Source organism: Heteronotia binoei, chromosome 5, assembly GCF_032191835.1.
Source record: "Heteronotia binoei isolate CCM8104 ecotype False Entrance Well chromosome 5, APGP_CSIRO_Hbin_v1, whole genome shotgun sequence".
NCBI classification, from domain to species: domain Eukaryota; kingdom Metazoa; phylum Chordata; class Lepidosauria; order Squamata; family Gekkonidae; genus Heteronotia; species Heteronotia binoei.
In genome coordinates, this window is record NC_083227.1 from 48,437,737 (window position 1) to 48,461,173 (window position 23,437).

The 23,437-nt window shown below is 49.6% G+C and overlaps 1 protein-coding gene across 2 annotated transcripts in view; it reads right to left on the minus strand.

Moving 5' to 3' along the window:
• Nucleotides 1-23,437, minus strand: part of FHIT (fragile histidine triad diadenosine triphosphatase) — a 1,817,261-nt gene that overhangs the window by 1,793,127 nt on the left and 697 nt on the right. The gene's annotated exons all lie outside the window — the stretch shown is intronic.

Below are 23,437 nucleotides of genomic sequence, written 5' to 3' on the forward strand. Positions count from 1 at the left end.
CAAACCACATCCAAACATCTCTTGCCTTGAAAATCCTACAGGGACACTGAGTCAGCTGTGATTTGACAGGGAAAAAATTCCATAACACCCTTTGTGTTCTGAGTAGGTGACTTGAGAGGGCTTCTGTTCTCCATTATGAAGCCCAAAAGCTGACCATCCCAAACATCTACAAGGCATTTTTGAGAGTTAGGAGCAGGCTTGTAGCCACGGGGGAGCTCAGGGGGGCACAGCCCCTCCACCCAACCCCCCTTCCTCCTGTATGGCCCCTCCTTTCCCCGCCGCTCATTCCCCCATTTTCGCTCCACCACTCTCCCTGGGCTCTTCCCACCCCATTCCTGCCTCCCCCGGTCTCCTCACAGCCCTGTTTTCACCGCTGCCACTCTCCCCAGGCTCTTCCCTGCCTCTCCCACTCACCCCACAGTCCCATTTTCGCCGCTGCCACTCTCCCCAGGCTCTTCCCTGCCTATCCCACTCTCCCCATGGCCCCGTTTTCCCCACTGCCGCTCTCTCCGGGCTCTTCCCTGTCTCCCCTGCTCTCCCCATGGTCCTGTTTTCACCAATGACACTCTCCCTGGGCTTTTCCCACCCCATTCCTGCCTCCCCCGGTCTCCCCACGGCCCCGTTTTCGCCACTGCGCCTCTCCCACTCTCCCCACGGCCCTGTTTTCCCTGCTGCAGCTCTCCCCAGGTTCTTCCCTGCCTCCCCCACTCTCCCCATGGCCCCGTTTTCCCCGCTGCTGCTCTTCCCGGGCTCTTCCCACCCCCAAGAGCATGAGAGCGAGCGAGCCAGGGCCAGGCAGCTGGCCACTGGAAAAAGCAGCCAAGTCTCCATGCCCCCCCTCAAATTTTATGCCCTGGGCCCCCCCACCCAAACATTTCTGGCTACGGGGCTGGCTAGGAGTCTGCCTTTGTACCAACTTTTACTAACTAACATTAGCCAAAGCATCATAAAATGGTGATTGCAAGCTTTATCAAACTGTATGTTAAGAAACACACTATCCCCCCCCAAAGAAGGTACCCCCATCCTCCATTGTTTCCAAAGGATGAAAGTTAAACCAGAGACTCTTTGAAGGTTGGCAGGCATTTTTGCAACTCAGCAGAACCAGAGCAATGTACAGAGTACCCAGCAGTACCAGAAGAAGAATTGGATTTTGTGCCCCACACATCACTCAGACTGGTTTACAACAGACACCTTGTGAGGTAGGTGGGGCTGAGAGAGCTCTCAGGGAACTGCTCTTGCGAGAACTGAGACTGACCCAAGGTCACTCATCTGGCTGCATGTGAAGGAGTAGGAGAATCAAACCTGATTCTCCAGATTAGAGCCTGCTGCTCTTAACCACTACACCAAACTGGCTCTCAGTTACCACTCCAATCACAGAGAACCCAGTGCCTTTGTGGCAATGCCAGCTGATGTCAAGCACAGAATCACAGTCCAAGGGAAGGGGGGGATCAGAAGCCCAGCAGAACCAGGGCAATGTTCTGCCCAGCAGACCCCATGCCCTCTGTTCTGTTGACAAAGGCTTGCTACTCTACTACTCTTAAATACGTTCTGTCACTAAGCAGGATAGTGATGAGAAGGTCTTGAGAGCAAGAAGTGAAAATAAAAGAGGGAGAGACTTGGAAAAACTAGGTGAAAGGAGACAGAAAAAAAATTAATATATGTGAAAAAGAGGGAGAGAAATTAAAGAGAGGGAAAGGTTGTTTTATATTACTTTGCAAGATCTGGCTGAGCAGGGCGCAAGGAAAGGAGAGCCAGTTTGGTGTAGTGGTTAAGTGTGCAGACTCTTATCTGTGAGAACCGGATTTGATTCGCCACTCCTCCAATTGCACCTGCTAGTATGGCCTTGGGTCAGCCATAGCTCTGGCAGAGGTTGTCCTTGAAAGGGCAGCTGCTGTGAGAGCCCTCTCCAGCCCCACCCACCTCATAGAGTGTCATGGAAGAGGAAGGTAAAGGAGATTGCGAGCCGCTCTGAGACTCTTCTGAGTGGAGGGCGGGATATAAATCCAATATCTTCTCCTTCTTGAAAAGGAAGAGAGAAATGCTAGACCAGGGGTGTCAAAATCATTTGTTAGGAGGGTTGGATCTGATACAAATGGGACTTTGCAGGGCCGGGTCATGTGTGTCATAAAATATAATGTGAGGTAGCAGAGATATAAACATTATAAAGGACAAACAAACATAATTAAAGATATTATTTTTAGCTTAAAATACAAACATATTTAAAACTCTTGCAATATTTTGTTTAAAATGATTTGTGGGATTTAGCAATGCAATTTTTAAAATAAAACATCAAGGAAACGCACAAGGATCACAGAGAAACTAAAAATATAAAATGCTCTGAGCCTGGGAAAACAATTAAATGAGCACTGCAAGCTTCTTTCCCTGCCCCAGGGGTCTACACAGATTCGCAATGGCTCTCCAGTATAACATACCCCTTTGGCTGTGGGTATATTACAGAGTACTCACTAGGTCAGGTCCATTCAGCAGACTCAAGCAGGCCCAAAGCATCAACCCTATTTGCAAGCACACAACTGCTGGAAACGTGAGTTTCAGCTGGCTACAGGAACACTGAAAGTGAAACTGATCTCCACTCCATTGAAACACATTGCAGTGCAAACAAAGTTGCAAGGAACATGTGGAATAGATTTTCTATTAAGGTCTCTAGGCCCTATCTATCTAGTTCACAAAAACAACCGGTCTAGAATGCTGGTGCCCAGCTTCTGATAGGGACACACTGCTCTGTACAGATCACACCAGCTTCAGTCAGACTTTAGTGGTATCTAAATGTCCGAGCTCAATCCAAAGCACTAGTTTTGGCTTCTAAACCCTTAAGTGGTTTGAGAATCTCTAGAACAACTTTTCCCAACACAAATCTACCTGTACACCCAGTTTAGATGTTCAATATTCAGCTATAATCAACAGACATGTGAGTTAGGGCTTTATCTATGGTGGCACCCAGACTCTGGAACTCCCTCCCCTGGGATGTACATTTGGCCTATTCTTTTCAAACACAGATTCACAAAGACTGTCTTCTTCCAATCAGTATTGGGGCTGAATAAGTGGTCATGGTGGATAAAATGTTCTGTCAATTTTCACAGTCATGAACATTGAATTTTATTCACTATCATATCTAGCTTAGATATGATACCCTCTGTTTTATTTTCTTTTTTGGTATTTACTGATCTTTAAAATTCTTGCTATAATCTGATATTCTTAATTTCTTTTTATAACTTGCCTTGAGACTATTAGCGAAATGTAAAATATGTAGTTTTAAACTAAGTATTGCCACTAGATACAAGCAATTTTAAAAATGAACTGCCTGATTTAATTTTGTGCATGTCAGCATTTCAGGCAATAATGGATCTAAAATAGTACTTTATGAGAAAATTGTATGGAAGAAAGATTTAATTTAATTAACACTAAGGTAGTCAGGCTTATACTTAATAGCATTTCTCTTGTATCCCCACAACACCTAATTCCTCTCACCTCAATCCAGAACTTTGCTCCCAAAATCATTCACCTCTTCTTGTTCACAAAGTGGGATGGTTTCCCACCTATTCTTATCTTTTGATTTCCCACAACTTTGCTTCCCTCTATTATTTTATCCCCTACCCCACATCCTAATTCTCTGTCTCTCAGATGGTCAACTTTACACCATCTCTTCCTTTTCTTTCATGAGTTATTGACAGATAGCCAAAAAGATATTTTGCAAACAACAGAAGCAATAAATATCAAATAAAAAGATTCAACGTTCATTTTATAATAATGTCGGGGGGAGGGGAAACATGTTATTAAAATACAAAATATTCTGCATGATCACTAGGCTTCATAGTTTGTTCCACTCTAAACCCATTTTGTACAAATTAGTGCACTATGTTCACATTAGGCCTTCACTAAGAGACAGGATAACTTCTTTTAAAAATAAGTCTGTATTTTTACTTTTACACTAAAAACCTGCTATGAAGACAAAAAAAATATATTGGGTTGGATCTAGGGTGACCATAATGTCTGAAGGCCAGCCAGGGACACCTTGGGGGGGGAAGGGGGGAGGCAGGGGTGCGCGCGTGAAGCGCACGTGCTGCCGGAAACAGGAAGTGACGTCACTTCCGGTGACGTCACTTCCGGTGATGTCATGCCACCGCCGGAAACAGGAAGTGACACCACTTCCTGTGACATCATTTCCCCGTGTCACCTGCCGGAAACGGGAAGTGACATCACTTCCTGTGACATCACTTCCCCCAAATGACATCATTTCCCCCAAATGCCACTGCTGGGAACAGGAAGTGACTTCACAGCACTTCCTGTGACGTCCCCAAAAATCCCCCAAATATCACCGCCGGAAACAATTTTGTTCTTAAATCCTGTATATACTTCATCAGTATATGGGATAAGGCACTTTCTCAACTGTGCTGCATAATGCAGCCTATTTATTTTGTCCTGTTTGCTCTGTTGGCTCTATCTGCGCCACCTTCATCACTTTCGGGGTGTGGATCCCCCAGTGGGGTGGTCTCCCGACTCCCTCCGCCGGCTGTTTCTGATAGCCCTGCACCCCCTCTTTCATTTGATATGTGTCCCGTGCGGGTGCCACCCTCCCGCCGGGAGATGCCGCAAAATGAGCCCCCTTGAGGCTTATGGCGGCAGGGCTCGGGGGAAGCGAGCTAGACTGCTGTTCTTTTGAGGGGTTATAGAGTGTTTCGAGCCCGTCCCTGTGGCATTGGTCCCATTATTGTGGGACCCAGGGGGCCGGCGCAGCGGCCCGCCGAAGCAGCCTGTCACTAATAACACAGGTCGAGATGCAGGACAGGAACCCGGAAGTGACCAACAGGCTGCTTCAGCGGGCCGCTGCGCCGGCCCCCTGGGCCCTACAACAATGGGACCGATGCCACAGGGACGGGCTCGAAACACTCTATAACCCCTCAAAAGAACAGCAGTCTAGCTCGCTTCCCCTGAGCCCTGCCGCCATAAGCCTCAAGGGGGCTCATTTTGCGGCTTCTCCCGGCGGGAGGGTGGCACCCGCACGGGACACATATCAAATGAAAGAGGGGGCGCAGGGCTATCAGAAACAGCCGGCAGAGGGAGTCGGGAGACCACCCCACTGGGGGATCCACACCCCGAAAGTGATGAAGGTGGCGCAGATAGAGCCAACAGAGCAAACAGGACAAAATAAATAGGCTGCATTATGCAGCACAGTTGAGAAAGTGCCTTATCCCATATACTGATGAAGTAAATACAGGATCTGAGAACAAAATTGCACCAGAAGACACAAACACAAAGCTCCCTTACACTGAATCAGTGCTTGGGTCCACCAAAGTCAGTATTGTCCACTCCAGTCACAAACACAAAGCTCCCTTACACTGAATCAGTGCTTGGGTCCACCAAAGTCAGTATTGTCACATAAGAACATAAGAGAAGCCATGTTGGATCAGGCCAATGGCCCATCCAGTCCAACATTCTGCGTCACATAAGAACATAAGAGAAGCCCTGTTGGAACAGGCCAGTGGCCCATCCAGTCCAACACTCTGCGTCACATAAGAACATAAGAGAAGCCCTGTTGGTAGGGTGACCATAATGTCTGAAGGCCAGCAGGGACACTGGGGGGGGGGGGGGGGGGCGTGCGCGCTTCGCGCGCGCGCCGCCGGAAACAGGAAGTGACGTCACTTCCGGTGACGTCACTTCCGGTGATGTCATGCCACCACCGGAAACAGGAAGTGGCATCACTTCCTGTGACATCATTTCCCCCGCGTCACCTGCCGGAAACAGGAAGTGACTTCACAGCACTTCCTGTGACGTCCCCAAAAATCCCCCAAATATCACCGCCGGAAACAATTTTGTTCTCAAATCCTGTATATACTTCATCAGTATATGGGATAAGGCACTTTCTCAACTGTGCTGCATAATGCAGCCTATTTATTTTGTCCTGTTGGCTCTGTTGGCTCTATCTGCGCCACCTTCATCACTTTCGGGGTGTGGATCCCCCAGTGGGGTGGTCTCCCGACTCCCTCCGCTGACTGTTTCTGATAGCCCTGCGCCCCCTCTTTCATTTGATATGTGTCCCGTGCGGGTGCCACCCTCCCGCCGGGAGATGCCGCAAAATGAGCCCCCTTGAGGCTTATGGCGGCAGGGCTCGGGGGAAGCGAGCTAGACTGCTGTTCTTTTGAGGGGTTATAGAGTGTTTCGAGCCCGTCCCTGTGGCATCGGTCCCATCGTTGTGGGACCAAGGGGGCCGGCGCAGCGGCACGCCGAAGCAGCCTGTCACTAATAACACCGGTCAAGATGCAGGACAGGAACCTGGAAGTGACCGACAGGCTGCTTCAGCGTGCCGCTGCGCCGGCCCCCTAGGCCCCACAATGATGGGACCGATGCCACAGGGACGGGCTCGAAACACTCTATAACCCCTCAAAAGAACAGCAGTCTAGCTCGCTTCCCCCGAGCCCTGCCGCCATAAGCCTCAAGGGGGCTCATTTTGCGGCATCTCCCGGCGGGAGGGTGGCACCCGCACGGGACACATATCAAATGAAAGAGGGGGCGCAGGGCTATCAGAAACAGCCGGCGGAGGGAGTCGGGAGACCACTCCACTGGGGGATCCACACCCCGAAAGTGATGAAGGTGGCGCAGATAGAGCCAACAGGACAAAATAAATAGGCTGCATTATGCAGCACAGTTGAGAAAGTGCCTTATCCCATATACTGATGAAGTAAATACAGGATCTGAGAACAAAATTGCACTAGAAGACACAAACGCAAAGCTCCCTTACACTGAATCAGTGCTTGGGTCCACCAAAGTCAGTATTGTCACATAAGAGAAGCCCTGTTGGATCAGGCCAGTGGCCCCTCCAGTCCAACACTCTGCGTCACATAATAACATAAGAGAAGCCCTGTTGGATCAGGCCAGTGGCCCATCCAGTCCAACACTCTGCATCACATAACAACATAAGAGAAGCCCTGTTGGATCAGGCCAGTGGCCCATCCAGTCCAACACTCTGCATCACATAACAACATAAGAGAAGCCCTGTTGGATCAGGCCAGCGGCCCATCCAGTCCAACACTCTGCGTCACATAACAACATAAGAGAAGCCCTGTTGGATCAGGCCAGTGGCCCATCCAGTCCAACACTCTGCATCACATAACAACATAAGAGAAGCCCTGTTGGATCAGGCCAGTGGCCCATCCAGTCCAACACTCTGCGTCACATAAGAACATAAGAGAAGCCCTGTTGGATCAGGCCAGTGGCCCATCCAGTCCAACACTCTGCGTCACATAAGAACATAAGAGAAGCCCTGTTGGATCAGGCCAGTGGCCCATCCAGTCCAACACTCTGCATCACATAAGAACATAAGAGAAGCCCTGTTGGATCAGGCCAGTGGCCCATCCAGTCCAACACTCTGCGTCACATAAGAACATAAGAGAAGCCCTGTTGGATCAGGCCAGTGGCCCATCCAGTCCAACACTCTGCATCACATAACAACATAAGGAGGGAGGGAGGGAAGGAAGGAAGGAAGGGAGAAAGGGAGGAAGGGAAGAAGGGAAGAAAGGAAGAAGGGAGGGAGGGAAGGAAGGAAGGAAGGAAGGAAGGAAGGAAGGGAGGGAAGGGAGGGAGGAAGGAAGGAAGGGAGGGAGGGAGGGAGGGAAGGAAGGAAGGAAGGAAGGAAGGAAGGAAGGAAGGAAGGAAGGAAGGAAGGAAGGAAGGAAGGAAGGAAGGAAGGAAGGAAGGAAGGAAGGAAGGAAGGAAGGAAGGAAGGAAGGAAGGAAGGAGGGAAGGAAGGAAGGGGGAGGGAGGGAGGGAAGGAAGGGGGAGGGAGGGAAGGAAGGAAGGAAGGGGGGAGGGAGGGAAGGAAGGAAGGAAGAAAGGAAGGAGGAGGGAGGGAAGGAAGGAAGGCAAGGGAGGGAGGGAAGGAAGGGAAGGGAGTGAGGGAAGGAAGGAAGAAAGGAAGAAAGGGAGGAGGGAGGGAGGGAGGGAGGGAAGGAAGGAAGGAAGGGAAGGGAGTGAGGGAAGGAAGGAAGGAAGGAAGAAAGGAAGGAAGGAAGGGAGGAGGGAGGGAAGAAAGGAAGGCCGCCCCCCGCCCCCCCCCGCTTTCGGCCCCCTTACCTTAATCCAGGGCGGCGGATCCAGCGGCGGCGGCGGCGGGGAGTCCTCCGGCGGCGGCCTCGCGGCGAGGGAGGGAGGGAGCTGCCGGGGCTGGCCTCTGGAGGCCTCCAGGGACCAGCGCCGGGCCTCTCCGATACCGGCGCTGGCCTCTGGAGGCCTCCAGGGACCAGCGCCGGCTGCTCCGCGGCTTCCCCGCGGCCTCCGCTGGTCCCTGGAGGCCCTCCAGAGACTCTGGAGGGCCTCCAGGGACCAGCGGAGGCCGCGGGGAAGCCTTCGCTGGCCGGCGCTGGTCCCCGAAGGCCTTCCAGAGGCTCTGGAAGGCCTTCCGGGACCAGCGCCGGGTGCCCCGCGGCTTCCCCGCGGCCTCCGCTGGTCCCTGGAGGCCCTCCAGAGACTCTGGAGGGCCTCCAGGGACCAGCGGAGGCCGCGGGGAAGCCTTCGCTGGCCGGCGCTGGTCCCGGAAGGCCTTCCAGAGGCTCTGGAAGGCCTTCCGGGACCAGCGCCGGGTGCCCCGCGGCCTCCCCCGCGGCCTCCGCTGGTCCCTGGAGGCCCTCCAGAGACTCTGGAGGGCCTCCAGGGACCAGCGGAGGCCGCGGGGAAGCCTTCGCTGGCCGGCGCTGGTCCCGGAAGGCCTTCCAGAGCCTCTGGAAGGCCTTCCGGGACCAGCGCCGGGTGCCCCGCGGCTTCCCCGCGGCCTCCGCTGGTCCCTGGAGGCCCTCCAGAGACTCTGGAGGGCCTCCAGGGACCAGCGGAGGCCGCGGGGAAGCCTTCGCTGGCCGGCGCTGGTCCCCGGAAGGCCTTCCAGAGCCTCTGGAAGGCCTTCCGGGACCAGCGCCGGGTGCCCCGCGGCTTCCCCGCGGCCTCCGCTGGTCCCTGGAGGCCCTCCAGAGACTCTGGAGGGCCTCCAGGGACCAGCGGAGGCCGCGGGGAAGCCTTCGCTGGCCGGCGCTGGTCCCCGAAGGCCTTCCAGAGCCTCTGGAAGGCCTTCCGGGACCAGCGCCGGGTGCCCCGCGGCCTCCCCGCGGCCCTCCGCTGGTCCCTGGAGGCCCTCCAGAGACTCTGGAGGGCCTCCAGGGACCAGCGGAGGCCGCGGGGAAGCCTTCGCTGGCCGGCGCTGGTCCCGAAGGCCTTCCAGAGGCTCTGGAAGGCCTTCCGGGACCAGCGCCGGGTGCCCCGCGGCTTCCCCGCGGCCTCCGCTGGTCCCTGGAGGCCCTCCAGAGACTCTGGAGGGCCTCCAGGGACCAGCGGAGGCCGCGGGGAAGCCTTCGCTGGCCGGCGCTGGTCCCCGAAGGCCTTCCAGAGGCTCTGGAAGGCCTTCCGGGACCAGCGCCGGGTGCCCCGCGGCCTCTCCGCGGCCTCCGCTGGTCGCTGGAGGCCCTCCAGAGTCTCTGGAGGGCTTCCAGCGACCAGCGGAGGCCACGGAGAGGCCTCCACCACTGCCGCCGGGCCCCGCGCGCGGGCGGGGAAGGCGGGGAGTGAGGGTGGGAGCGTCCCTGCGCGTGCGCAGGGGCCCTGCGCAGGCGCAGGGACGCTCCCTCCCTCACTCCCCGCCTTCCCCGCCCGCGCCCGCGGCCCACCAGCTCCTGGGCTGCCTAAACCGGGACCTTTAATGGTCCCGGTATAGGCAGCCCGGGATCCGGGATTGGGTGGCCAGATCCGGGAATGTCCCGGGAGACCGGGACGGTCTGGCCACCCTACCTGTTGGATCAGGCCAGTGGCCCATCCAGTCCAACACTCTGCGTCACATAAGAACATAAGAGAAGCCCTGTTGGATCAGGCCAGTGGCCCATCCAGTCCAACACTCTGCGTCACATAAGAACATAAGAGAAGCCCTGTTGGATCAGGCCAGTGGCCCATCCAGTCCAACACTCTGCGTCACATAAGAACATAAGAGAAGCCCTGTTGGATCAGGCCAGTGGCCCATCCAGTCCAACACTCTGTGTCACATAAGAACATAAGAGAAGCCTGTTGGATCAGGCCAGTGGCCCATTCAGTCCAACACTCTGTGTCACATAAGAACATAAGGAGGGAGGGAGCGAGGGAAGGAAGGAAGGAAGGAAGGAAGGAAGGAAGGAAGGAAGGAAGGAAGGAAGGAAGGAAGGAAGGAAGGAAGGAAGGAAGGAAGGAAGGAGGGAGGGAGGGAGGGAGGGAGGGAGGGAAGGAAGGGAGGAGGGAGGGAGGGAAGGAAGGAAGGAAGGAAGAAAGGAAGGAAGGGAGGAGGGAGGGAGGGAAGGAAGGGAGGAGGGAGGGAGGGAAGGGAGGGAGGGAGGGAAGGAAGGAAGGAAGGAAGGAAGGAAGGAAGGAAGGAAGGAAGGAAGGAAGGAAGGAAGGAAGGAAGGAAGGAAGGAAGGAAGGAAGGAAGGGAGGGAGGGAGGGAGGGAGGGAGGGAGGGAAGAAAGGAAGGAAGGAAGAAAGGGAGGGGGGAGGGAAGGAAGACCGCCCCCTCCCGCCAGCCCCCCCCCCGCTTTCGGCCCCCACCCTCCCTGCTTACCTTCTTCCAGGGCGGGTGACGGCCTCTCCTCCCGGCGGCTGGTGCTGCTGGCGAGGCTGGCGGCGGCTGCGGAGGCCGGGGAGGGCCTCCGCTGGTCTCTGGAGGACCTCCAGCGACCAGCGCCGGCCTCTCCGCGGCCTCCGCGGGTCGGCGCTCGTCGCTGGAGGCCCTCCAGAGTCTCTGGAAGGCCTTCCGGGACCAGCACCGGCTGCTGCGCGGCCTCTCCGCGGCCTCCGCTGGTCGCTGGAGGCCCTCCAGAGTCTCTGGAGGGCCTCCAGGGATCAGCGGAGGCCACGGAGAGGCCTTCGCTGGTCGGCGCTGGTCACGGAAGGCCCTCCAGAGTCTCTGGAAGGCCTTCCGGGACCAGTGCCGGCTGCTCTGCGGCCTCTCCGCGGCCTCCTCTGGTCGCTGGAGGCCCTCCAGAGTCTCTGGAGGGCCTCCAGCGACCAGCGGAGGCCGCGGAGAGGCCTTCGCTGGTCGGCGCTGGTCCCGGAAGGCCCTCCAGAGTCTCTGGAAGGCCTTCCGGGACCAGCGCCGGCTGCTCCGCGGCCTCTCTGCGGACTCCGCTGGTCGCTGGAGGCCTTCCAGAGTCTCTGGAGGGCTTCCAGCGACCAGCGGAGGCCGCGGAGAGGCCTCCGCCACCGCCGCCGGGCCCCGCGCGCAGGCGGGGAAGGCGGCGAGGGAGGGAGCGAGCGTCCCTGCACGTGTGCAGGGGCCCTGCGCACGCACAGGGACGCTCCCTCCCTCCCTCGCCGCCTTCCCTGCCGGCGCCCGCGGCCCACCGCCTCCGGGGCTGGCTAAACCGGGACCTCTAAATGGTCCCGGTATAGCCAGCCCGGGAGGCGGGAATAGGGGGCCAGAACCGGGACATTCCCGGGCGCCCGGGACGGTCTGGCCACCCTAGTTGGATCCAGCCAGCTTTTTCACTAGAGAAAAAGGGAGGAAGGGGCCATTACTCTGACCATTAAAAGGCTATGTTGGAGATCATGGGATCTGTGTATATAAAACCCTTATGGCATGTCAGTTGTACTAAGGAGGGGAATTGATCATGGTCAATCAAAAAAGCTGGCTGGATCCAACCCACTTTTGTGTAAAGAAAAGGAGCAAGAGCATAGTTCCATTTGCACAACAGGACCTTCCTATCTTCATCCCTTCTGGCTGTAGCTCTATGCAACTGCCAAAAAGCCTCTCCTGAAAGGCGATAGACCTTGCATAATAGGATTAGATGGGGAACAGGGGTATACTTGGGAGGGGAAGGATTGCTGGAAATGAGAAATGCTTATTATTTAATGTGAAACCCCTCCTGCTAACTTCAGGTGCTTCCTAAATCAAAACCAATGCCTAATATTCTCATGTTTAGTGTACAGCATGTACAGACACTGAAGTTACTCCCAATACTATTTTAGCAGACAACAGTGGCTCCTTGTGCTGATTCAGCTCTTAGCCATTCTCTGGGCCACCTGAGATCTAACAGCATGGAGATCCAATCATAGGTCTTACAGTACCTCACCTGACTTGACCTTAGGGAATGAAAAAGAGCTTTCAATGGGAGGTTACAGGAACCTTAGAAATGTCAGAGGAAAATGTGTCTATGGATAATATTGTCATGTTGCTTTCACACTAGACAATATTGACCAAGTGCCACTGGAGGGAAAGAAGAGCAAAAGGGAAGAGTTCTAGCCGGCAGCAGCACCTTTCCCTGCTTCACTGGTTTCTCTGAGAATATCATATAAACAAGAAATAGCATAAATGAAAAACATTCAATCACAAGGCATATAAAAGGGAGGGGGAATTATTGACTTGGGAAATTATAGGTAAAAATGAATTATTTTATCAATAGTAAAAAAAGAGGAGGATTTGATCTTTAATGAAAGAATTATCTTTCAACTTTAGGTCGGGACTGCAAGGTGAGGTGTTAATCACAGAATAAATTTAAGATTATCAATAATTATTAACAACTGTTAAATTGTATATGGAACCCAATGTACAAGAGGGAAAATGGGAAGGAGATAATGGAAGACCAATATGAGCTGGGAAGCCACTTCACTGAGGAATTACATGCAGCTGAATGGTAAATCATTATCCCTAGACATATATTTGTGCAAAAATCAATATAAACTAATAACACCTTGCTATCTAACTTCTTGGGAGTTAAAAATGATGTATGGATCACAACAGGGGAAATGTCGGCAATGTAATGATTAACAAAAAGGATTTCATTCACATCTGATGAACTTGTCCTACAGCAAAAAAGAAAAAGAAAAAAAAGTTTGGCAATATTAAATAAGAGTAAAGGCATACAAGTGAAGTTCTATGTAATCTTAAGATTTCTCAGGCAAGCACTAGTGATCAAACTAGTGGCCGATTGGGAAAAAGCTTTAGAGATCCCATTCCATTATGCTGACTGCCAAGAGAGTTAAGATTAATGAAGGACCATCAGATCCAAACTGAATTACTAATGACCTGATGCTCTGTGGCCACACTGATAATTTTAACCAAAACCATGCAAATGCCTCCTGATCTGAAAAGCCACTGAGTCAGCTTCTCTTCTTAATGGCTATCGACATCTGGGGAAGGAGCCACGATTACGTCATAGACCACATAAGTCGCATGCACAAAGTTTAGTCCTCAAGATTTAGTCCCTAGCATTTCCTGTTAGCCAGCTGAAGCCTCCTCTGAGCAGAAAAGATCTGCAACATTGGCACATGCTCTGGTTATGTCTAGATTACATCACTGCAATCAGGGCTTTTTTTAACAGGAACACACAGGAACGGAGTTCCGGCTGGCTTGGTGTCAGGGGGTGTGGCCTAATATGCAAATAAGTCCCTGCTGGGCTTTTTCCTATGTGAAACAATGGTGATGTCAAGAGGTGTGGCCAGATATGCAAATGAGTTCCTGCTGGGCTTTTTCTACCAAAAAAGCCCTGACTGCAATACACTCTAGGAGGAGCCACCCTTGAAAAGTTTTGACTGGAGGAGAATATAAGAACTGTTATCTCTCCAGTCTTGGCCCATCTACTGTGGCTCCCATGGGCACAATTCAAGGTGCCAGTGTTGACTTTTACAGACCTGATGGAACTCTCTGCCAAACACCATCAGCACCCAGTGGGATCTAGTGCAATTCCGCAGGGCCTGTAAGGCAGAGATGTTCTGCTGGGCTTTTGGTTGAGGCCAGCAATGGTGTGACTATGGCTGGCACACTCGCTCTCCTTCTCCTTCTTTCATCTGTTTCCTTCCTCCTACTATGCCCATGGGGCAGTGGTGCAGTCCAGCATGGGAATAAGATCTATTGGGACACCATCTTGGATTTTAGGTTTTTCAATGACACATTTAACTGTATATTTAAATTGTTGTATGCAGGGCTTTTTTTGTAGCAGGAACTCATTAGCATATTAGGTTACACCCCCCCCCCCCTGATATAGCCAATCCTCTAAGAGCTAACAGTAGGTCCTGTACTAAGAGCCCTGTAAGCTCTTGGAGGATTGGCTGCATCAGGGATGTGTGGCCTAATATGCAAAAGAGTTCCTGCTACAAAAAAACCTCTGGTTGTATAATTTGATCTACAGTTTTAGCATTGATGTATCTTGCCTAGAGCCCTGTCGTTACAGGGATGGAGTGATTAATAAATTGAAGTTGTTGTTGTTGTTAGCAGGCCTTTTTTTGAGCAGGAACACATAGGAACATGGTTCCAGCTGGCTTCATTAGGGAGAGTGGCCTAATGTGCAAATAAGTTCCTGCTGGGCCTTTTCTACAAAAAAAAAAGACCCGTATGAAACTATGGTGACATGAGGAGTGTGGCCTAATATGCAAATGAGTTCCTGCTGGGCTTCGTCTACAAAAAAAACCCCTGGGGATCAGCATATATAGACTGCCTACTCCATTATGAACCTACCTGATCACTATAGTAATCGTCCAAGACCCTGCTTCAGGTGTCTCCACCTCCTGAGACGAGGCGTGTGGCAACCTGGGAGAGTGTTTCTTGGTTGTGGCACCAATACTCTCTCCACAGAGACACTGACCTGTCCCCCTTTTGTTGCTGTCTTCCATCATCAGCCATGGCCAGGGCCAGCGCGTGGGAGTCAGCGAACTAGACAATGGTCTGGGGCACCGGCTCCCACAGGGCCACAGGTAGGCGCCCCCTCCCCCACCCCTGCTTGCACCGTCCCTGAGCTTTTCTCATCTCTGAAGGGTTGGAAGAGCTCCCCTGATCTCTCAGAGCTGAGAAAGAATGCAGCTTCCCCTGCCCAGTGTGGTCCAAACTCAGAGCACGCTGGGCGGGGGAAGGTGCCCAGTGTTCTTTCTGGGCTTTAAGAGATTTGAGGAGCTCTTCCAATCCCAAAGCCCAGGAAGAATGTGGATTCCCCTGCCCAGCATGCTCCAAACTCGGAGCACACCGGGCAGGGGAAGGTGCCAAGCCCTGTCTCACTTTGTAGGGAGCTCAGCAGGGGCTGCGGGAGGAGGGGAGGCGTTGTTTCTTTGCTCAGAGCAATCGGCAAAAAAACAATGCTCCCGCTCAGCTCTTCATAAAGTGGGACAGGGCTGTTGGGCAGGGGGTATCAGCGCAGGGTTCTGCCTTGGGCAGCAGAAACCCTAGCCCGGGCCTGCCATCAGCTGAGGACTCTGCTTCATCTGGTGTTCTCTCAGACATCTCTCCTTTTTGCCTGTGTTTTAATTTTTTATGCTTTTGTAGGTGGATCTTTGCTTGGTTTTAATTGTTTTAATGATGTGTTTTTGTTTGGTTTCAGTGGTTTTTATTATGTGTTCATTTACATTGTTAGCTGTTTTGTTGGCCCTGATATATGTTTTGTTTCATTTTTAAGATCACAGGAAGCAGTATTGGGAGAAGATTTTTCTGTATTTGAGATTTTGGAAAGATGCATTTTTAGGAACAAAATTCTCTGAAGTCTGCTTTGGCAATAAAGAAAGATAATAGAAACAATCAAAGAGAATGAAATAACACTATAGATGCCATTACATATGATTATGGCAAACTCCATTTACAATATCAAAGTCAGATTCGCCCATCTCCAAAATAATACAGCAAAAAAAAGAGAAAGTTTAATTATTCACTAGATATGTGCATAAAGTTTAGGATACTTTGACCTAAGCAAAAGGTAGTTTTCTTAGGGGATGGGAAGGTGATACCTGAACTCATCCCAGATAAATAAATAAACTCAAAAAGAAGAGTCTCATGGGAGAAATAATTAAAATAACTGAGAGAACATCATTCACTCCCTCTCAAAATAATAAAAACCTAGCCATTACTTGCGAGTATCAAAACTAGTAGCCAAATATCATCTTCTCACAGTGCACAATTAGCCTTTAGAACTAATTGCCCTGGGATGTTGAAATGGCTACTACAGCATTAAGACTGTTTTGAAAGACTAAGTGTAAAACATGGAGGACAGATGCATGATGAGGACAGATGAGGCTATTTGCCACATCAGAAGAACCACATATAACATGGCAGTAAACTTCTGGTGTAAACTTGGATATTAGATGTTAAGGCTAAAGATGGGATGGATCTCACTTACTATCAAGCCCAGCTTGTCTCTTCTGATGACACTCCATTGGCTGCTCTCAAGAAGCTAAAGGCTAAACCTGTATAGACCAGGGGTGTCAAACATGTGGCCCTATCAGGCCCCTGAGCAATTGGTTGTCATCTGCTTCCTTCTCCTTCTCTCTTGCTTCCTTCTGCATAACAGCTTGCTTTGCAACAGCTTGCTCAGTCACACAGGAGCTAAAGAGCAAAGTCTCTATTTTCTCCATTGGGTGAGGCTCCTCCTTTGGGGAGGAAGGGGGGAGGGAGAGCTTGCTTTGCCAGGCTCTCTCAATTGCACAGCAGAGCTACTGAGCCAAGCCTCTCTTCCTTCTATTGGCTGAGGTGTCTCCCCTCCTGGTCCCCTGGGGAAGGAAGAAAAGAACAGAGCTTCATTTGCCCAGTTCCCTAGATCCCAGGGGAAAGATACAAAGAAAACACCTTTATGACCAAGTGCTAATGTTTTGAGCATGTCTTATTTTAAGCTTTTTTAAAATTGTTTTTCTCTGAGTCCTTTATAAAGTTTTTATCTCTGCTGCAGGGCTTTTTTTTGAGCAGGAACACAGTTCCAGCTGGCTTGGTGTCAGGGGTGTGTGGCCTAAAATGCAAATGAGTTCCTACAGGGCTTTTTCTACAAAAATAGCCCTGTGTGAAACAATTGTGAAGTCAGGGGGTGTGGCCTAATATGCAAATAAGTTTCTACTGGGCTTTTTCTACCAAAAAAAGCCTCGATGCTGCCGAATCTTAAATAGGTACACATATGGCTCGGCCCAACAAGATCTCATTTATGTCAGATCCATCCCTCATAACAAATGAGTTCGACACCCCTGGTATAGACTACCCATCTAACACAGCATAGCAAGCCTCATGTTGTGACACTACAGCTCTATAATAGAGAAATGTGAATCAAGAGGGGCACGGCTGTACAAATGCATATAATCAGTAACTACCTAAAATGCCTTCAAAGCATACTTTTCATTTCCTCAGTGATAGAGATGAAACACTAGCTCTGTGACAACATAATTAGCTATGTCAACAAAATCAGTGAAACTAGCAAGATTACTTTCCAAATTTTGGAAAAATAAGAGCTCTCAAGATTTATGCATGTTAATTCCTACACACAGCCATAAGAACACAACCCATTTGTCTCTGAAGTCTACATTCAATTAGATGCACTTGACAGATGTTTGCTCCTTAACCATTGATTCATTTAGAAATTTGTAACAATTTCTAGGGTCTACCGTTCTCCCAAACTGCTATCTATTCATTTAGGCCCTGCAAAAGATTTAAACCAATTAAAAATTACCATTACCATTTTTTAAAGAGACTTGATTAAGTAATTTAATTAGGCCCCATTACTTCTGAATTTCCATGCGCTGCAATATCAGCACTTAATGTGGAGCGAAAATTGTAATATTCCACAGGGTGTTCCTCTGTCTAAGCATTAATGATTATTCACTGGAAACATATGCTGGAGAAACTGGATCAGGTCCATTCCAGCTGCATCTGAAAATATCACAACATAGAGCTAGTTCAAACAGTAAGCATTTCCTACACAGAAAGAGCTTACTGAATAGAGAAAGGCATACAAATCACAAATAGATTTTGGTGTGCAATGATCACTCACACATCTATTTTGCTATGTGTACATGCATTGAAGGGGCAGAACTGACAAGTTAATTACATTCAACTTTCATGAGCGCTCCAAATCTCCCGTTCAGATAAAAGGAGAAAAAAGGCAATTTGAATGTTCAGTCTCTACAGTGCACAGAATGTAACTTTAAAATTAGGAGTACCATTCAGCTGTCATTCAAAAAAGATTTAAAGCCGTTCTGAATATCTTAAAATACATTGGAGAGGAATATGAAAAGCAGGTTATGAAATCAAGGAAACTAGTATGTGTTGGACATCGCGGAAATCTTGCCCTGGAGGAAAGAAGGTGAAATACTTAATGCAATTTTTCCATTAGGCATTTCAGTGATTCAATTGAAACTTAAGTGGCCAACATCCCACCACATATTCTAGAATGTCTTATTTAAATCACCAGGATCACATATTTGAAAATGAATAACTAGGAAATCTGCCTGGAGGTAGGACATATTGTCAGCAATTATTCTTCTACCTGAACTTTACAAATGCATGTTTCAGAATGTTACATTTCAGATTAATTGTATTGCTCTCTATATAATTAATTGCATCATATCCTAAATGCATCTCCAAAATGAGTGTTGCATGCAACTAGTAGTTAAATGTGTTATTTAAACATGTCACAGCAAGGTCAGAACCACTATAATTTTTTTTACTAACTAATTTCTTCATTTAAGCTCTTATGAGTGTCCTATAACTTTTCATAATGGGAGTGTTAATAATTTACCAAGGAAAAGAATTAACTCTGCACTCCAGAATGAAAAAAAGACAAAAGAACGATTCCCTAGAGAACAGAAGCTAGCACAGTCACTCCATTTTTAGTCATCACTCCAGGTTAGTTCCTTCACAACTCACTCTGAGAACATATGCCAACAGCAGGTGATCAAAAACAAAAGGTTTCTATTTCTTTAGTACTTTAGGTTGTTATAAATGAAAATGTTTACTCTGGAATTATCCATACAGTGTTGAAGGGGGGAGGAAGATGAAGATGCTCTAACCCAGGGCTTTTTTTCTGGGGGAATGTGGTGGAGCAGAATTCCAGAACCTCTTTGTGGAAACAAAATCCCCCCCCCCCCAAAAAAGTGTGGAAGTTCATGAATGGCACCCATGTGTTTTTCCTTCATTTCCCTCTTTAGAGTTCCGGTACCTCTTTTTCCAGAAAAAAAGTCCTGCTCTAACCCAACCTTTTGAGATGTTGCCTGGATCCACACCAGACATCACAAGTTATCCCCATAAATTACACAAGTCATCCCCACAAGTTACAGCCACTAATGAGCAACAAAGTGTCTCAAGGCCACATGTATCCGGGTACATATTAGTCAAACCTCTCTATCAATGGAGGCCCAGATAGCCGCCACTGCTAGATCCGCCTTCTTCCATCTCAAGAGGGCGAGGCACTGCTAGATCCGCCTTCTTCCATCTCAAGAGGGCGAGGCAGCTGGCTCCCTTCTTGGAGCGCAGCGACATAGCAACTGTGATCCACGCAACGGTCACTTCAAGACTAGACTACTGCAATGCCCTCTACATGGGGCTGCCCTTATACCGAACACGGAGACTTCAGGTAGTCCAGAACGCGGCGGCCAGGCTGCTGGAGGGACTACCACGGTGGGAACCTGCGCGGCCTGGGCTGCGGGATCTGCATTGGCTGCCGGTTGTGTACCGTGTTCGCTATAAAATGCTGGTTATTACCTTTAAAGCCCTATATGGCCGAGGACCTGCCTACCTAAGGGACCGCCTCTCCCCATATGTGCCCCAGAGAGCACTGAGATCTAGCTCTCAGAACTTACTAACAATCCCTGGGCCAAGAGATGCTAGGTTGAAGGCTACTAGGGAGCAGGCCTTCTCAGTGATGGCCCCTCGTTGGTGGAACCACCTTCCAGAGATGGTGCGAGCCCTGCGGGACCTGAACCAATTCTGCAGGGCTTGCAAAACATTTCTTTTCCAGCTTGCTTTCGAGATAGAACCCGATTAATCTGACATGTGGACATCTAGCCATCTTGTGGATATTATGATTACCGTATTTAGCACCCATTTTATACATTTTATCTATTTTAAATAATTTATTATTCAATTGATATATTTAGAATTGTTTACATTGTTTTATATGAATCATGGGATCTCCATGTCTGTTAGCCGCCCTGAGCCCGCTTCGGCGGGGGAGGGCGGGATATAAAAATAAAGTTGTTATTATTATTATTATTATTATAAACCTATTAGGCCAGGGTTACCCAACCCCTGGGCCATACACTAGTACCGGTCCGTGGTCTGTTAGCAACTGGGCCACGGAGTGAGGCAGAGGCACTGCACCACCCCTTTCACCCGCCCAGAACCCAGGTGGACGAAAGAGGCAGCGCAGCCTTGGAACGAGTCTGCCTCTTCTTGCAGGGAAGACAGCCTCAGAGTGAGAAAGAGCAGCCCTGCCACCCATTCCGCCCGGGACCCAGGCAGGTGAAAGAGGCAGCACAGCCTCGCTCTGAAGCACCACCTCTTTCATCCTCCCAGATCCTGCAGCAACTTTTGCCTACCCCTCATTTAAAGACCCCCATGGGGAGGCAGAGACGGGGCATGGGGACAGCCTGGGGCGGCAAAAACCCCAGCACCCCCACTGGTCCGTAGTAAAATTGTCATCCTTTAAACCGGTCCCTGTTGCCAATACTGTATTAGGTAACCCTACATTTTTAAAAGACAAAATAAGCCTTAAAACGTCATAGGCTAGAAGCATTTTTTGAGGAAGGGATTAAAGCAACATCGGCTTCTGCAATGAACAGCCCCTGTCTGAGATAAGCAACCCACAGTCAATTACTGTGGGTTGCTTATCTCAGACAGGCTGCTTGGAACAGCCTGTGACTCAAGGTTCTTTTTCTTCAATGAAAGGCTGTTCCAAGCAATCTGACTGGACAGCATCAGCTGAGCTGAGAAAGACTTTAGAGCTGAATGCTGAGAATTCATTTGGAATTCAGCCCTAACTGAGAGCAAACAGAAGAACTAGGGAAAGTTGGCAAGGATGAGTGGGTAGCTAACAGAGACTCCCATTCAGGCCATGAAAAAAGTAAGAGTAGGAATTTCCCTACCCAGTCTAAACAGTGTGATAGTTCTGAAGAGTACAGAGACCCCTGGCCAGGTGTGGTTAGAAACTGCTTTTAGAAACCTTAAGAATCAGTTAAAAACTCAAGATGAAAACTGGTGTTCCAAGAGGTGTTTGGGTAGTATCAATAGTGTAGCAGCCTTCTAGAAACCGCAGGAGTAGGCTTGCCAGGCACCAGGTCCCAGTGGGGGGATCCCCCAGTTTTGCAGGCTCCTCCCCATCACCAGTCTGCCAGTGTGACTGGTGATGGGGAAGCCCCACCCAACAGCCACAATGTACCTTTCCATCTTGGAAGGCTTAGAAGTTTGGAAGCTTAGAAGAAGCTTGGAAACTTGGAAGATGTATGTGCCTTTAAATCTCAGAAGCAAGGCTGAATGGGGGCAGGGTGAGCCAGCAGAGCCACATGGTTGTTCCCAGTGAGTCGGTGAAGCTGTGAGAAAGGAAGAGAGCCCTCCAATTGTTTTACATTCCTTTCAGAAGTCATTTGCCTAGTAAAGAGTAAACTAGAACTTTCATTTCATGTGTAAGTCTGAAGAAGCTGGTGGAAGCAGATAGTTATGTTCAGCAACTCCCATGAGTAAATTGCCCCAGGGAGATCACAAATGTGTGCGCTTACAAACTGCATTTATTTTGGAAGCTTTGTGTGTGTGGGTCTGTTCACTTTCATTTAGTGGAAGTGCAGCCAGCCCCTGGGAGGACAAGGAAATGAAATCTGTATTCAAGGGAACCATACTGCTGTATTTTTATTTATTTTAGGGAATGGGAAGCTCTCCTGGTTCCACCCCCAAAGTCCCCAGGTATTTTCTGAGTTTGATCTGGCACCCTACAGAAGAGTCAGAAAATACTCAAGGAAAGTGTACTGAAGTGTTTGGGGAAAACAATTTTTTTTTTTTAAAGAATGAATTTCTCTGGATTTGTTTTCTTTCACAAAGACCTTGATTAGGAATTAGAACATTTGGATTGCTCCTTGTATTTTGGACAGTGGAGTGATTTCGGATGCCAAATGATGATAGCACACATTGTTAATGAGACAGGAAAACTAGCTTTCAATTCAGCCCAGAAGGATGCATTGTCTTGAGCTTCATTATCAATTGCAATTCAGCAGTCTCTCTTTCTAATCTCCCTTTGACATTCCTTTGTAAAAGCACTGCTAGTCTTAGGACAGCAACTGAATGTTGTGGCTTCTAATGCCAGATATGTCCATTTATTCTTTGTATCCTCCTGGACTGAATTGAGACCTAGGGGTTTCCTGTCTCACTGCCAAGACTAGTATCTCCATGCCTACTACCCCTCTGCATATCGCACCTAATCCAATCAAGCCTGCTATTGTCGTTCACCTGCTATTGCCGTTTGACATCGGACATGTGGCCTGGCTCAACAAAGTGACATTCATGTCAGATCCAGCCCTTGTAACAAATGAATTCAACGCCTCTGCTCTAAACATTAGCCTGCACTGGTTCCCCTTATTTTTAGTACACTGCATAACTTGAGCACTTAGTACGTTTTCAAAACAAATCTAATCCAGTAAATGTTGTAGATTCAGTACCAAAGTAAGTATTTATTAATAACTAAATAAAAAAGATAAAGATACTCCACTTGCAAGTACCAGTCGTTTCCGACTCTGGGGTGACGTCGCATCACAACGTTGTCATAGCAGACTTTTTACAGGGTGGTTTGCCACTGCCTTCCCCAGTCATTTACACTTTACCCCCTGCAAACTGGGTAATCCATTTTACCAACCTCGGAAGGATGGAAAGCTGAGTCAGCCTTGAGCCTGCTACCTGAACCCAGCTTCCACTGGGATCAAACTCAGGTCGTGAGCAGAGCTTGGACTGCAGTACTGCAGCTTACCACTCTGTGCCACAGGGCTCTAAAGAAATAAACTAAATACTCTCCTATAACTGGGTACAAACTTGTTTGGCTACTGAAGGTAGTGAACACAAATTAGCATTAGCTATACCATAATTGTCCATTTGCACTTGGAACCAAGATGGACTAAACAGCACAGCTAGCTAGGGATGCCAGCCTCCAGGTGGGACCTGGGGATCCCCCAGAATTACAGCTCATCTCCAGACTAGAGATCAGTTCCCCTGGAGAAAATGTATACTCTGGAGGATGAACTCTGTGGCATTGTGCCTTTCCTCCCCAGGCTCCATCCCCACCTCTCCAGGAGTTTCCCAAACTGGATCTGGCAACCCTGCCCCCCATCCTTCACCAATGGCCAGGGGGAAACCTGGCAACCCTGAAATTAATCCTGCCTATATGCAAGAAGCAATACTCTCAAGAGAGCACAGGACAAGGAGATGGTAACTATTTCAGATAAACTGAAAGCAAAAAAAAAAAAAAATGTGATCATGCGTGGGCACCTACAGTAAGGAAACAAATTGTGTGCCTTTAAAGAGGACGTGAGAAGATATACATGAGGCGGCTCCCAAAAACAAGAAAAAGCACGTCAAAAGAGAGTTCTGTAACAGCCAATAAGGATAAGTGTCAAAGATCATTTACAGTCAAGAATGGAGCAGATCAACAAATTATTATCCTTTAATCACTGTACTTTGTTATACAAACGGCAGTAACCAATCCTTGGAATG